This window comes from Columba livia, chromosome 22 (assembly GCF_036013475.1).
Source record: "Columba livia isolate bColLiv1 breed racing homer chromosome 22, bColLiv1.pat.W.v2, whole genome shotgun sequence".
NCBI lineage: Eukaryota > Metazoa > Chordata > Aves > Columbiformes > Columbidae > Columba > Columba livia.
Window position 1 is genome coordinate 6,561,883 of NC_088623.1, and position 16,590 is coordinate 6,578,472.

Sequence of the window (16,590 nt, forward strand, 5' to 3'; positions counted from 1 at the left end):
AATGTGATGCTCAGAGGACACCTGTCCTTTGCCACCCCGCACAGGCGCTGCCTCCCGCCAGGCACGCACGGGCCGGGGCAGCGGGGCGCGGAGGGGATTTCGCTCCTGCCTTGGGCTCTGGGAGCCGAGAGGAGCCTGGCGGGACGGCCCCGCGGGCGCTGGATTGAGCCCGGTCGGGGTCCCAGGAGAGCTGGGCTCAATCCAGCGCCTACACCTCCCGTCCTGATCCAGCTGTGGGAAACAGCTCTGGATCAACATCCCAGCGAGCGCCGCAGTGAGCAGGACGCCTCCGTGAGCATGCTGACGCCGGCTGGGGCGGCTGGGTGTCCACCTCGGACAGGGATTACGGTACAACTTCTTTAAAGCTGCCTGCATCAAAGCGGTGCCGCTCCAGCTGTGCCGGGCACCGCGGCCCTGGCTGGCCCAGCCACAGGGCAACCGCAGCCCAAAACCACTGCGGGCACCACACCGGCACCTCCAGCACCAAACACTACATACTGAGATAACAGCAAGCTTAAATCTCCTCCTGAGCGAGGATTTTAACTAATGGAGAACACCACATCCTCTGCAAACCATTAGACTTTGCAATAGGTGCAGAGAAAGAGATGGGACCGCAATACGGAGCCCGGCGCCCCGTTTGCTCCAGGGCAGCGGCAACAACCTGCTCCTAGGTGGCATTTTGCACTCACACAGCTCCAAGGGTTTCACCAACGATGCTGCCGTCTTCACCTCCGTCTTTGAAGGGAAGGGACGCTGAAAGCTCATTTGCCTCAAAACCGCCCTGTGGGTGAGGGCAGAGCTGCCAGCCCGTGGTTCCCAAATCACCCACGGCAGCTGCCAAACAAGATGCCGCTTCTCCTCCCGTGAGGCTCAGCCCGGTTGCCCGGGGAGCGGGGGTTTTCCTCACTCCTTCGGCACCCCCAGAGAAGAGAGGCAATGTTTTCTGAATGCTAAAGGTTTGTGAAACTTTATGTTTGACTTGTGATCAAAGAAGGAAGAAAAGTGACATTCCCAAGCCCCAGGTGTGCATTAGCACTTGTAGAGAAAGTTCAAGAAAAGCAAATCTTTTAGGAACCCCCAGTTAACATTTTCAGACTCCCGTTCCCTGTCACAGGCCTGAGAAAGGACTGATTTCTGCATCCATCCCGCTATGGCCACGCTCCTGAGTGCCCGGCGTTCTGACCTGCCCCTTGCTCGAGGTCACGGCGTTATCCGCACGACGTGGCGCGGGGACACGGCGGTGCCGGCACACGTGAGGGGTCCCCGAGGTCAGTGCTGCGGGTCCCCAGCCCTGCCCGGCACCGCACGAGCAGCTCCTTCGTGTGACACGGCGCTGTTCCCATTGAAGGGCTTCGCTCTGACACCCCGGTGCCGTGGAGCCTCCACCAAGCTCTGCAAAAGCTGCTCTGGTGATAAACCCGCTCCCAGAGAGCAAGTTCTCAGCAGCTCCATGTGAAACGCAGCGCCGGAGCCCTCGTGTCCGCGTCCTGCTCCTCACCCACAGCTGCCGTTCTGCCGGGCAGCGGCCGCGTCACCAGCTCCCGGATGGAGGAGGCGGAATTGCTGCCAGCCAAAGACAACTCAAAATTTGGTAAAATATAACTGGAGAAGATATATAACTGGAGAAGAAATACAACTGGAGAAGAGGTTTTTGTCAGCTGTCTTTGGCGTTTCCTATGTTAAATGAAAATGCTGTGAGAGAACGTGCTCCAGGTGTATTTTGGCAATATTTGGTGAAATAAAACAAAGCTGTCAAAAGCATCTATACTTATACATAGAGGCAGAGTTCACCCACAGACCTTATTCTGCTTATTCCCCAAGATACTCCTGGGGCCAGCGGTCAGTGGAGCTGGAAGAAATATATAGAAAAAATCCCACAGAAATGGAAATAAATGATACCCAGAATCATCGGGATAAAGTTGAAGAAAGCCTACAATGGAAAGGGATGCAAAACTCCTCACTGCAAAGGATAAAGCAAGCTCTAACTAATGGGGATTAGGAAGAAGCTCTCCCAAAGGACCGGTTACCCCATAAATTAATACAATCAATAGTGTCACAGACCTCGGCCCCAGGTCCCAGATCATTGCACTAAGTGCTGCGAGTGCGTGAGCGGCAGCTGGGGCCGGGCAGCGCTGGAGCGCACAGCAGAGCCCGCGTTCCAACTGACCAGCCCGCGGTTCAAAGCAATGCCAAAAACCAGAGCAGCGAATGAGTAAAAACACATGAGCCTTTTCTGGGGAAAGGGTGCGAGCTCTAATGCAAGCCTGACTTGACTTTGATCTTGTGTCTTGGACCTGGCGAGAAATTTCGTAGGATGTGCACAAGCCTTCAGTCACACCAGGAGCAATATTCGGGAGCAATATTCAGGAGCAATATTCAGGAGCAATATTCAGGAGCAATATTCAGGCCGGTTACCACGTCGCTGCTGGCGTTCACAGCACACGCTCTTCTCCTGCAGGTTTCAGTTAACACACCTTCTTGCAAAGCGGCTTAATTATTTTTCACAGAAATAACTGCTGTGCAGAAAGGCATTAGAAGCTACAGGCCCCAGATCTTTAGGGGCAGATTTCTGGGGCCAGCAGCAGAACTGAGCCCCACGTACGCTCTGCTGGGAGAACCAGTTGCCTTTTAGTCTCTGGCCCTGGGCACGTGGGGGGCCAGGCGGTTGCTTCAGCCTCCTCCTGACCTGCAGTCTCAGAAAAGCCGGCTGCTTTGCAGCCACAGCCACAGGGTTACTTAGAGCACTTGACTGCTTAATGACATTGTAGCACAGCATTTTGTTAAGGAAATCCAGGTAGCTGTTTTATCGTAACAGCTACACCTCTGCTCAGAGACCTCTGCTCGGTCAGGCTAACTCCGCCACACAGCTACAGTCTATAGAGATTCTTAATCTACCCTGGAAAGCAGATTAAACACCTTCCTCTCTCACCAAACTGCAAAAGAATCCTCTTCTGCCTGACCCTAAAATCCGTGGGCTGCGCAGCCCGCTCGGAATAAAGAGCCTGACACGCTCAGGAAGAGCCGCTTGCTAACACAGAGCCCAGGGGGACTCTGCGGAGACACCTCATTAATAAAAAGAGAAAAACTCATACTCATCCAAACAAGCTCACGTTTGAAGCCGCCAGAACGAGGAGAGCAGAGTGCCCACACGTCCCTGCGCCCGCGTCCCCGGGCAGCGACAGGCTGCGACGGCTCCGCTCCACCTGCCCCGCGCCGCCAGCCGCAGCAGCGCCGCAGCTCCGCTCTTCCCTTCCCCTTCCCCTTCCCCTTCCCCTTCCCCTTCCCCTTCCCCTTCCCCTTCCCCTTCCCCTTCCCCTTCCTGACGGGCTGGCTCTGCTCCCCGCGTTGTGCAAGCAGGGCCTTCCCCTCCATACTCTGGAACGTGAACATTAAAAAAACGATCTTCTCAAACTTCTAAGATACCAAGGAAACAACTACCCAATTACTTGTTGGTTATTTACTGTTGCTGCTCCGGCTGTGCTTACGGCTTCACGGCTAGAGTTGAGCTTTGCACTCAGGGTTGATATTAATAAATACTATTCATAGCCATGAATTAACAGCACACCTCTGCCACCGCCGTGACAGATGTGATCTCCGTTGCACGGCTCTCCAGGTCCCCGCTCGCAGCACCGCCGGGCAGCGTTACCAGCTGCCGGTACCGCGCGGAGCTCCCAGCGACGCCTCCCAGCTTCACTCCCCGTGGAACTGCGGAGCGCCGCAGGGCTCCCGGCGCAGGGACGTGCCCCGGCCTGTGGCGGAGCTGGGAGCGCAGCGGCGAGATCCTCCCTGCCCTACCGCAGGATCTCGGGACCGTTTAATAAACAAGCTAACGCAGGGAAGGGACCATCTCTGCTTCTCAAAGGGGCACCAATGCAAAGAGACAGACGAAGTAACTCGGACAAGATCACATTAGGATTTGCTGGAAGCTCTGAAATTCAAGCGCCCGTCTCCTTGTTCCCATCCCAGTGCCTTGACCTCCAGGCCCATCTCTGCTCTCCCCGCAAATGAAAGCGGGCAGGGTATGACAGATTGGCCAGCCCAGCTTCCCGGAGGGATTTCCCACAGATTGGTGCTGAGACGTACAATGAAAGCGATAAATATCCCAGTGGGAAATATATGGCAGCTCATCTCCCACTTGTGTCGCCGTGAAGAACTGGGGATAAATTTTGAAAAGGCCTTTTCCCTCTTAGGGGATAAATCCTTCAGGCCCAATCCTCCGGTGGGAAGCGGAGAAGAGCCAGGGAACCCCTGACCCTGCCTGAAATCGTGGAGTCAACAAGTGGTCAAGCAGAGGTCAAGAGGCCAACGCGGGGCCAAAAAGGCTGTTTTCTGGCAGGCCCATCTGCTGGCGAACGGACAGCAATCACCCAAAAGGTGCAGCGCGGATCAGGCTCCAGGACTCAACTGTTTCTTCCCCCAGACAGTAGCAATTATCATAATCAAGCAGTTGACTCCAATTACGCCTTCCTCTCATTACAGCCAAGGGGATGGACACAGCCATAGCAGCAAAGAGAAAGTTCGCAGCCGTGTCGCCTTTGCATATCTTAATCTAAAATGACAGGGTGTGACACGGGGGGCCGGTGACCCTGCCAGCCTTCAGCTGTTCGTGTGGCAACAATTTCCAGCACCAAATTACTCCCAGGCAGGGCTTGATTGGAGGTTCAAGGCAGCAGGAGAGAGAAGCCATTTAAGGGACTGAAACATTCTTCACAGCCCTATTTAAATACAATTTACATTCCAGGCTTTGCTGTTTGTGCATTGTTAATTGCACCTTGTACCTTAGTTTATTTTACAGTTGGAAGGTTTTTTCTTTGCTGTTGTTTTTCAAAGGCCTGCTTGCTTGCTTTTTTCTTTCTTTTTTTTTCCTAAGGGGCTGTTGTTCTCAGAATATAGTTATATTTCCTGGAAGGGAAAATAGATTAGTAGATTTAAAGGCCAGAAGGGACAAACAGATCATCTAGATGACCTCCTGTAGAAGACAGGCCAGGACATTTTACTCCGTAATTCCTGTGTCTCGATTGTCCAGACTTAACCCAATACCTGTGTTGACCAAAACATCCCTTCCAGAAAGGCAGCGTCGATGCGAAGCCACCAGAGCAGCACGAGCCACAGGTCGCGGGGCGCTGGTTCCAGCGCACAATTGCACAATGATGATGTGAACGGCCGGCGAGGACCCCCGGCTCCAGCCTGGTGTCGGGGGTCCCTCTCACTCCACTGAACTCGGGTCCGCTGTGCTGGTGCTGGAGAGCGGACGGAGCTCGCTGGGGAGCGCTCGGCAGCCAGGACGGCCGGGCGGGCGAGGGAGGAGCCCTTGCCAAAGCCAGCGCCACACGGAGCAGCGCCCGGCCTGTGCTCAGGTCGAAGTATCAAACTTCTCAAACTTCGATGAGTTGGTCACTCTTGGGCAGACATCGCTCTTCGTTTCCCACACGTAATGATGGTGGGTTCTCACTTTTCTCCGGCCCACTCTCAATAATTCAGCGGGTCAGGCTGGAGAGCCAGTGGGTTGGGAGATGCATTCGTTAGAGCTCCGGAACTAAGTAACTAACTTGCTAACTAAGTTCTCGCAAGTTCCTTTTCCTCGGCTATGCACAAAGGGTGATTGCAGAAGTGGAAAATGGATTTGGAATTTCCAAACTCAGGTTGAATTTGAAATCTCAGCTCTGCACCAACCGAACACCTGCTGGGGAGCACAGGGGCAAAACAGTGCAGGATTGCTCCAACTTGTTTGAAAAGCCAGTGCCTGTTGCAAGTGCACTAGGTCAGTTGTGACCATGGGCTTTCCACCACGGCAAGAGACAACTTTGGGTGCCCGGCAGCTGGAGCCAGGACCCCGTTCTGGCTCTCAGGACTGCTTGCTCCAGCAAAGCCATGAGAGCTTCAACCTACTGTACAAGCCCAAAAGCAATGAAGTGTCACCAGGCGGCAGCCGGGCCGCGTCCCAGGGCCAGGTCCGATCCTGCCGCAGTGACACCATCAGCACCGGCAGCCGGCAGCTGTTTTGGCATTCTTTTCTTTGAGCCCCATCTGCTGGAGTCCCACGATTTCATGACACATTTTACCCTTGACTTGTTTGTTTGCATTTTAAAAGCACATTTGTAGCCTTTGCAGCTAAGGACAGAAGCAGTAAGCCCAAAAAAATGAATGAAAGAAAACTGATCAAATCTGAGGAATTCCAGGGTAGTCCCATGATTTCACAATTGCTGAATGTTCGTGGCCGGGAGGATCTGCTGCTGCCTCTGGTAAAAATAACCTCCCGGGCCTGGTTCTCATTTCCATGGAGGTGCCTTCACACCAGTCTGGCAATGCTGGTAGCTGCCGTATGTAAAAAGAGGTGTCGGTGTAAATGACAACTAAGCCCACTTGACCCCAGCGAGCCTACTCCTAATTTACTCCAGCTCTGGGAGGTCTGAGTCAGACATCAGCTCAGCAGAACCTGATGGAGAGACAGACAAATGTGCGGCTCAACCTGCTGCTGCTCCAGAGGCCTCCGAGCCAATTATTTGGGTGATCTCACTCCTCCCTTCCTTCTTCTTTCTCTCCCCCTTTTCCCATCACGTGTTCGTTTCCAGCACACGCACGTCCTTCTGCAACAAAAAGCAGCGCGGCGGAGGAATGTGGAGGCTTTGAGAGCCCCCAGAGAGCAGGTAGATCCATCTGAGCGAGAGCGCTGCCTCCTCCAAGTCGGGAGGGGAAGGCGGGAGGAGATCGGTTTACATAAGTACTTTGCCATATGAAGAAATAATTTAGTGGTATTAATAGAGGTTAAAGTTTCCCAGGAATCCCAAACAGGCCCCGCAGTCACAGGTGGGTTCTTTCACTCACAGGGACGGGCAGAGTAACGCGATTCCCCGGTGAGGGGGCCAGGAGGGCACTGGCTCTGCCGCGGGTCCTGGAGGGCACGCAGGGTCGGCCGCGGGGTGACAGGGACAGGGGGTGCTGAGGGATGTCACAGCCGCCGGAGGTAGGAACTGCAGAACCATCAAATAACTGGGTTGGAGGGACCTTCCCAGTGCCCCTGCCATGAGCAGGGACATCTTCAGCAGCTCAGGGTGCTCAGAGCCCCGTCCAGCCTGGCCTGGGATGTCTCCAGGGATGGTTCAGCCACCACCCCTCTGGGTACCTGGGCCAGGCTCTCACCACCCTCCCTCACTGTAAAAACCTTCTTCCTCATATCCGCTCTTTTAGTTCAAAACCGTTCCAGAGCTCAGACAGCACAGACCCACCTACTTGGGCAGAAAGCCCCAGGCGATGCCCAGTGCTGATGCAGCTCCCGGGGAGCAGGACTATCCCCGCTAAGGGGATCTAACAGCGGGGTACAGAGGGGACCACAGGCAAGAGACCAGCAGCCTAAATCCTCCTCCATCTACATTGGGATCCAAGATAATGTTGCCAATTCTCAATCACGGAGCTTTTTACATCCCAGGGAGTTTTACACCACCTCAAAAACAATAATCTCTCAAAGCTCTAGTGATTATGGTGCTTTCAACCTATAACACACATGGGACCAAGCTCCAGCAGCCTACGTGGGGCTGTGCTGCCCTGCACCGATGGGGACCTGGCCCACAGCTCCGGTCACAGACCTGCCCTGGGCACGTGGCCGCTGTTCTGCTCCAGAAGGGACTAACCAAGAAATAAGAATATTTGTTAATATTTTTTTCTGCTGCAAAGCAGTTAAACCTCCTAAGACACTTTTTTCCAGACATCTAAATCCTTTAAAAATATTCTCTAGACTCCATAAAACTTACATTTTCCCTGGGTTCTCCCGTGAGTTATTAAAAAACTGAAGTCCCTACCTTAAGAGCTTAGACTTTGGTCATGATCAGAAAACCAAGTACGTGGAATGGCACCTTCTTGTGTATTCAGAGACACATCTACTAACTTAGCGGGGAATATCAAAGTGAAGCCAGGGCCAGCGCAGCCAAAGGAGAACAGCAGAGCCACTAAAAAGGGATGACAGGAGGTGTGTGGCGCAGCCAGGTGAAGGCAGACCGAGGGACGTGTGCTGAGATGGCAGGGACCCGGCAGGCTCTGAAAAAGCAGGGTCCTTCAGCAGATAGCCCAGACTGGCACAACAACATTAGTAGCTGTTAGGAAACAGCTATCACCTTCCACTGTTCACTCTTTGCTTGACAAACACTTGGTGAAGTCGGAATTTTAACGGCAGCATCTTTGGTTCCTTCCAAAGAGGCTCTTAAAACTCACGATTTTTCCAAGGTCAGAAGAAAGCCCGTGCCCAGTGCCGCCTGTGCCGCAGCAGCACAGCACCGCGGCAACGCCGGCTCTGTCCCAGCAGAGGCACCTGCACGGGGCTGCCCGTGCCGGGTCCCCGCGCCGGGCTGGGCACAAAGCCCCCGAGCACCAGCACCAGCAAACCATGCGGCTCCAGAGACACCCAGCACAAGAGGGGGGGTTTACTCTGTAGCTGCTTTCTAGAGCAGAACTGCACTCCAACACAGCTGCAATCAACGGGCTTGTAATACCCTCCCCGGGTTCACTTAAACATCAGTTTGTCTGGGGCGTGAGCTCTGCCAACAGCAGCTCCTGCGAAGAGCCCGGCCCTGCTTCCCGGCTCTCCTCGCTGCTCTTCCCTCTCCGCCTCCCCGCAGGCTCCCAGAAGCACCGGCGTGTTTCTAACCCAGGCATGAAACAATCCCACAGCCACAGATTGTGATGTTTCAGATAACATACGGAGAATGTAAATCCTGTCAGCAAGTGCAACAGCCATAAAAGGCTAAAATGGATTCCTGCGGATTAGAAATAAAACACAGAAAGGGCCCTGTTCTCTCCCTTTGCCCGGCTCCCCGCCGCCCCCGCCTCCCTCTCCTCGCTCCCCGTCAAAAATCGCCTGGAAATGCAAGGGGCATTTTTTTTTTTCAGCAACTTAAAAGAAAAATAAAATACATTCCAGGAAAAGGACTGCTGCTAAGAAAACTAAACCCAGAAAATGCCTAAAGATGTTTTAATGACTTAAACACAGGGCCGGGATTGTGTCTAAAAGTTTCCACATTAAAAAAAAAAGGTAGCAAGTTCAATATTAAATGTCCCCCCTCCCCACTACCACTGCTGCTGTATTTCTTTCTCGAACCATCTGATTTAAGCAGCGTATTATTAACACCACCAGTGCAAACGGACACGAGCCTACATTTAAGCAAAGTTTATGCTTCTGTTCCAAACCAGAAAGGCACAACTGAAAACGCTCCTAAAAATAACGAACCCACATGAGCGCGGGTCCGGGAGGCTGTTAACAAGCAGCTGACAAGTTTCTGCTCTAGGAATTAGACCCTTATTTTGAGGGAGATTAGCAGAAATCTTCCTTCTAATGCCAGGGCAGGCCCAGCGAGCTCTGTGCCCCGGCCTGGCGGTGCCGGGCTGGGGACGAAGCGCCATGGCCGCGGGTCGGGGGCAGCTCCAGCGTGTGTCATCTGTCACGACCACGAGCTTGTGCTGCAGAGGGGCCTGCCCGCTGATCCAGTGTGAAGGGCTGATCCTGCCCACTGATCCGGCGTGAAGGGCTGAACCTGCCCTCTGACACAGTGTGAAGGGCTGAACCTGCCCGCTGATCCAGTGTGAAGGGCTGAACCTGCCCTCTGACACGGTGTGAAGGGCTGAACCTGCCCTCTGATCCAGTGTGAAGGGCTGAACCTGCCGGCTGATCTGGCATGTGGGGCAGAACCTGCCCGCTGACCCGGCGTGTGGGCTGAACGAAGCCTGGGAGGGAGCACGGTGCGGTTCCTCCGGTCCCGGCAGCACCATGGCCGCCTGCAGCGTGTTCGGCCTTCGGATACGTTCAAAGAGATGTGGGGAAAGCCCCATGCTGAAATGTTGGCTTGTGTGCAGGAGCAGAAGAGACAAACCTCCTGTTCAAACCAGCGGCTGGGACATTAACGCACAGATACGCTGCCTGAAATGCTCGGTGTTTGGAGCACTTTGTTGAAGTGAGCAAAATCGAGAGTACCCTGGGTGGAATGGGGAAACCCTACCCTGGAGCTGCTGCTTTGCGGCTGTAGAAGCAGCATGCGGGTGATCAGCCAGGCTGAGCTTTGCCCGTGGAATGTCACTCGTCTCACCGGCACGTGTAGGCACACACACACTCACACACAGACTCACAACGTGTCCCCGCAGATACAGCTGCTCCCCAAAACAGCCCAGTCCCACACCAGCGCATCCGCCAGCCGAGAGCCTGCTGAGGAGCCCGAGCGGCCCAGAAGCGCTGGGGAGACCGCGGGAAGGGGCTGCGGGGGCGCAGCAGCCCCTCACCAGCCTCCTTCCAGCTGCAGCCTAAAGCTCCTTTCTCTTTCAGTTCCTCATTAAAGAGCCTTGTTGGGTTTGGTTTTTTGTTTGCCTGCATTTTTGTTTTGGTTTTGTTTGGGGTTTGGTTTTGGTTTGTTTGTTTGGTTTGTATTTTTGTTGTTTTGTTTTGGTTTTTAAGATCGCGTGAGTTTCAAACCCAGATTTCCATCCAAAAAAGCAGGAGGCCGTAGTCAGACTCCCCAGCCCACAGACACAGCTCGGTCTCCTTCCAGCCAGAGTTTCCACTGAGTCCTTCCCAGATGGACTTTTAAAACGCACGTGTGTGTGTGTGGAGGTGTCAGCGGGTGCAGGAACGGGGCAAGATTTTTCTTCTCTTAAAAAAAGAAAGAATAGGAAAAAGCAAGCGAGTGAGTGAGGCTTTCAGGAGGTTAATAAAGCAACCTGTTGCCAAGTTGGACGTGTATGTGGAAGGAGGGAGTTGAGGGTTTTAATCCCAGTTTTTGATAAATAGAAGACATTCTAGTCATAATAAAACGTGTTTTACACTTGAGGGGGGGAATAAGAGGAGAAAAAAAGGAACATTTTGGCCAGGCACTGCAAGCTCCTGAGCCTGAACAATGAGGTTAAGAAACATAACTGTAACGCATTAGTAAATTGACAATGAAATTGCAGTTACTTCACTGGCTCTTTATTAAATAAACAGAGCCCGAAATGGACCTGTCTGCCCCAGAGGTATTTGTGTAGGGTTTATGTTACTAACCCAACACCGCTGCGAACGCGCTCTCGGGCACCGCACACCCAGCGCAAACACATTCCAGCACAGAGCCGGCAAGGTGGGGCCGACCTCCCTTCTCCCCTTGTCACTTTTCCCCTTCGGTTAGACGCCGGATCCCACAGCCACTGGCTGCTACGCAACATTCGTCCTCATAAATCCATCTCATCACCGGCCCTGACGCTCGTGCCGCAGTCTCATCCGCAGCCATCCAGCCCTGCGGCTCCAAGTGGTAATCGCCATCAGCACCGAGAAGCCGTGGCAGCTGGGACAGGGCTGCGGCTCACGCACCAGGTGAAAAGCCACCCGACAGACCCTCACCTGCAGCTGCACCAGCCACACGCACCGGCCACCCCCGTCCCAGCCCCACGCACGCGGGCGAGCTCGGGTAACCCCTCCCTGCACACGTGCACGCGATGGAGACAAAAGGAACTCGAGCGTGTTCAGCACCTTGCAAGGCCTTGAACAGCTGCCAACGTCCTCTGGAGACGCGCCAAACCAGCTCCTAAGATGTGAATGATAGAGATCCTCGCAGCCCATGGGGTCTGTAGCAGGCTGTGCTACCGCTGGCTTGCACGGTCACGACACGCTTTCCCTTGTTCCGAGACGTACCTCCCATGGAGCTGGGACTTCGCAGGGAGAACTCCGCTCCTGTCTGCAGGCAGAGCGCAAGTGCTCTGCTCTTCCTTCATGTGCGGCCCAAGCAAAGAGAAGCCGTGGGTTAAGTGTTCTCTTGCTCCCACGGTCATCAATGGCCTTATGGGAAAAGATCAGACTCTGAGAAAGGTAAAATACAGAGCCGGGACCTAATGAATTGTGCAGAACAGAGAATCTACCTGTCGCTCATCCCATCCAACCTGTCTTCACCTAGACTTGAAATTTCCCCAGCCGCTCGAGGCTTGCGTTTGCAAACCTTCACGCAGAAGAGGAGCCTGATGAGATGAGAAAGTGCAACAAAATTCATCTTTTCTGGAGCAATTTCTTCAACGTCTTCTACGCAGACCCGAGCCCTGGAACGGGCACCAGCCCAGGCGGAGCGGCCCCCACGTGCGTCCCCGCACAGAGCAGCCAAAGGTACACGGATGGACAGACTGCAGAAAGCAGACGGGCAGCCACTGGTGGGAATTTTAGGGATGTGGAAGAAGAGACGGACCTTTGCGAACACGTCTCACTGACACAGACGACAGCACATGAAAAGGCCACTGTAAAAGCACAGTACAATCATATGACGTGGCTTTACTAAATCTAAGTGTCAAACACAAGGGTATGGATGCTTTGCAGTGCACTTACAAACGGTTGTAGGGACCACTGGATAATGATGATTTGGGCTCCCCCTCTCCACCCCTTCTCCAAATGCCAAACTGCATTAAAATCCATCGGGATCAAGCTCGCATTGAGTATTTTCTTAGTCATCCTGTTTTTCCATAAGAGCAAATGGTGTTGGCACACCTGCCCTTTGGAGAGCTCACTAGGGGGGAGGAGAGGCAGCAGACTCGGGGCGGTTGGGGGCCCGCGGCGTGTGTCCCGCACAGCCAGCGGCCCGGCCCCAGCGTCTGAGAGCCCCCGGGCCCACGCGGCCGCCAGCGGAACGGGAACCACACGCCCCCCTCCTGCCCGCACGAAGTGCTTTTCATTTTGTAAGGGAGTAACAGGGAGAGCTTCCCACTGAGTTCTTTCATTCATATAGACTGGAGAATTTTTACCCTTTTTTCTTTTCCTCAACATGTTGAAGCCTCCAAGTTTCCCTCTGGAAATTCCATCCTGGGACGGTTTTCTCTTTCGAGTTACCGTCTGCAGATTCCTCAGGTGCAACCCAAAGGCCTCCAGGGGCCAGGACTGAAGAGCTCTGCAAATGTAAGTGGATGCAAATAGGAAGATGCCCTGTTCATACACTGGAGCTCCTTTGACAAGAGCCTCTTGGCCAGGAGTCAGCCTTGGCTGCGGATGAGAGAGAAGGTCTCTCAGGGAAGATGGCTCTGCCCTATGGCGCTGCTTGTTCACAGAGATCTTGTTGAACTAAAAACCTTTGTGGAACACGAGGGAAGGACTGTAAGCCACGCCTAACCGTGAGCAGCAGCAGGCGCTGCCCGGAGCTCCCTCCTGCCCCGTGCACCCAGGTGGTTCTCCGGGCCCCTGCTCCCCACAGCGCTGCCCCGCTCACAGCCCCCTGCCCTCACCCCCTTGCCCGGCATTCACGGCACATCTGGCACAGAGAACAGGTGGATACGAGCCACTCTCAATGAAACCTTACCCTGCCTCTTTTTCCAGCCTGTCTGACACAGAACAAGTCAGCTGTGGGCCTCAGCAACCATTTTACACAAAGCCCACAATCCAGCGGGTGAGGCCATTTTAGCATATGTACCTTTTATTTGTAGCGGACTGTTAATAATTAAGTGATGCCTTTCATACAGACATTTACAATAATTTAACCTTGCCCTCACTGTGTAATTTATTCTTTGCAGAAGCCAATAAAAATAAAGGCCCCATATTTCGTCTCCCTCTCTCTCATTCTCTGTACATATATATAAATATATATATACACACATCTATCCAGAATAGTGTAATAGGTTTCACATATTGTTCCATAGGTATCATTAGGGTAACAGAGCCAAGTGTCTCAGTTCATATGACTCTCTTTATAGGTGCCTTATAATCCACATAAAATTGAGTTTATGTTTCCTCTCCATCCCTTGATTCTAAAACAAGATGAGGAAGGGTTCTCTCTCTCTCACTGTTTCTCTTTTTTCCTTCTTAGTTCCAGTCCTTACTGCACCAAATTAAACATTTGCCATTGGTGGTAAAGACCAGTCTTTAAAGAACCCAACAGTCACCAAACTGGGCACCACTTCGAATCCACCTCTTGCCACGTCTTACCTCTGCCAGGACAAGCATTAAAGGCTCCAGGAAAAAGGTCTGAACAATCCCATAGCAGACAAGGGTCAAATCACTCGCCCAGAGAGGAAAACCCTTCCTAAGCTTGCGAGTGAGTCATTACTCCTGGTCCTAAAGCCACGGGACAGAGAACCCATCAGGTAAGTGGAATAGGAGCAAGAGAAGGGACGGAAAACAGAGATTTATTTCCTCTCAAAAAAAAAGAGAGGAAAAAAGCATAGGACAGGGGAAAAAAGAGCCCGAGCTAGTACTATTGGCTTCACTTCCACAGAAAGTCCTGAAGAGGCTACGCAGAGAAAGAAAAATATTTTCCCCTAAAGAAACATGAGTAAAGCACAGAAACATTTATTAAAGCACAGAAGATTCCATACACTGAGGAGCCCTGATGCCCCGGGAAGCGCAGGGCTGAGCGCAGCGACCGGCCACGCAGCGACCGGCCAGGAGCTGCAGGGCCCGGTCCGCCCACCCCACCTAAACCCCTGCGACCAGCACAGCCCAGCTTGGCCTGATCCAGGCCTGCAGCCTCCGCTGGGTACTCTTGTGCTCCCAAAGTACAGACCAGCTTGGCTGTCCTTCCTGAGGTCTAACCTGCTCTTTAAAAGTTCCTGCATTAGATATTTCACCTTCTTAAAGGCAACGGCACCGCGCAGTTGAGCCACCCAGGCTCTCACACACACGCCCGATGGATCTCTGAGCTCGGGTGACCTAGAACCTACGGCTCACCCAGGGACGCGCCGTCCCGCGCCACCTTCCCATGGTAACGCTGCAAAAACTTTCCACTCAATCCCAACTACAGCTTTTTTTTTAGGAGCAGCAGCTCCCAAGGGACACGAAAGCACGTCTGTGTTGTTACTGCTGTTCCTGTTCACCGGCGGGGCGGGCAGAGAGGGGCAGGGACAACACGGCTACCGGTCCCGGTGCATGGCTGGCGTGCCGCACACGGCTGCCGGGTCCCTATGAGGTGATGGAAAACTCTCTAGATCAGGTGCTGCTGCTGAGTGCGAGCTGCTCCAGTTACACTCTCGGCAAGTGTTATAAACACACAGGCACAATCTAAATATTTATGGTACATGAAATCTCCCATCTGCTGTTCCTCAGCAGTGAGAGGAGAGAGGTGGGAGGGTGAATTAAGAGTTGATTATTGTGCAGGGCCTGTAAAATGAAAAGATGGAGTCAAGGTGTATTCAGTCCCCAGGGATGGTCACCAGAGGAGCCGGAGTCACCTCCCTGCCGTGGATCCGAGAGGTTTGCACAGCCCGGGCCCAGCCGCTCCCGGGCTGGGAAAGCTCTCGGCTTCCACCGCCTGAAACTGCTGCTTCACAGCACATGGAAACACGGCCCTGCTTTCCCGTCTCCCTTTTCCTCTCCCGCACCTCCTGGGAGACTGACTGCTTCAGCTCGGAAAACCTGCTGGGGCTGTGGAGGAGCAGAGAGGGCTGGGAAATTATTTCTCTTGCCTTGACAAAAGTTATGATAGAGCTTGTTTTCTTATTCTTTCTATTTTTGCTCAGGTCTCTGGGGCTTGTGAAAGGTTAGCAGCCACTGCATTGGTGGCTCTGACTGAAGACGTGGTGATGTCCAGCTGGAGATGAAGCAAGTCCTTCCTCCACGTGTTGGAGCTGCCGCTCGCTGTGTTCCAGCACACCCACTGATTTCCATCAGGACGGGTGACACCACGAAGAGCAATCGGTTTTGAGCTTCTGATGATTTTGGTTTCTGGCAAATTCAAGGGAATTTGTATACTGTATGTTCAGTTAAGGTGTGGCCCCCAAAGTTATTTTTAGGTCGGCACAAATAACGGAGCAGAAGGCTTTGACGTTTTTCCTGAACGCGCCCCAGGACCAAACTCAAAAATCTAGGCAATCTAAGTTCCACAGGGGAATTTATACAACCTTTCGCCTTGATCTGTGCTGGCACTGGAGAGCACGGGCCGGCGACAGCAGTGGGAAGATCAGCAGGAAGAAGCGCTCGGGCAGGGTGAGGTGGGCCGTGCCAACCGAGGCCTTGCTTCTCTGTCCAAACACGGGCTCGGTTTCTTCTCAGATCTGTTCTGCATAGTTGCTGAACAGCAACTCTCCACTTCAGGGAAGTACTCCAGTGCCTCAAAGGGCTGACAGCTCCCTATTGCCAAATGAGAGCAAACAAGGCAATTTCCACGTCCCCCGGAACTGCAAGCACGCCGCTAACGGCTCGGGAGCAAGCTGGAGTGGAGGCTCCGCGCTAACAGCGCCGGGCACGTTCTGCTGGCACAGCCAGCGCCGTGTTTACACTCACACCCACGGAGGCGCCAGCCCCAATCTCCTGCCATCGCAGTGACAGGCCTGGCTCTGCAGGGCCTCCCAAGGCACAGCACCTCCTGCCCCGCCAAGGAATGCTACTCCCGGAAGGCTGAGAACGTTTTCCGTAGGAATCTACAGCTTAGAAAGGTGCTATTTTTCATGTTGCAAATACGCAAAGTGAGACATCATCTACTGCTTATGTTCCATTAGCCACACACCATCTCTGTCAAGAGCTGGAACAAAGCTCCTGACTCCAGCGGAGATCCGGACGCATCAGGGTCGCTCGTCAGTGAGACAAGGGGCAGTTTTTGGATTCCTCTCGCTCTGTATTTCTAGGGTCTCTCATTCAGACCTCTCCTGTGCTTCTGCACAATCAGCCCAGGGAAACAAAGA

At 53.5% G+C, this 16,590-nt stretch overlaps 1 protein-coding gene across 2 annotated transcripts in view; it reads right to left on the reverse strand.

The window, feature by feature from the left end:
- LOC110356209 (uncharacterized) overlaps positions 1-16,590 on the reverse strand; it is a 70,716-nt gene that overhangs the window by 29,412 nt on the left and 24,714 nt on the right. The window lies entirely within an intron of this gene.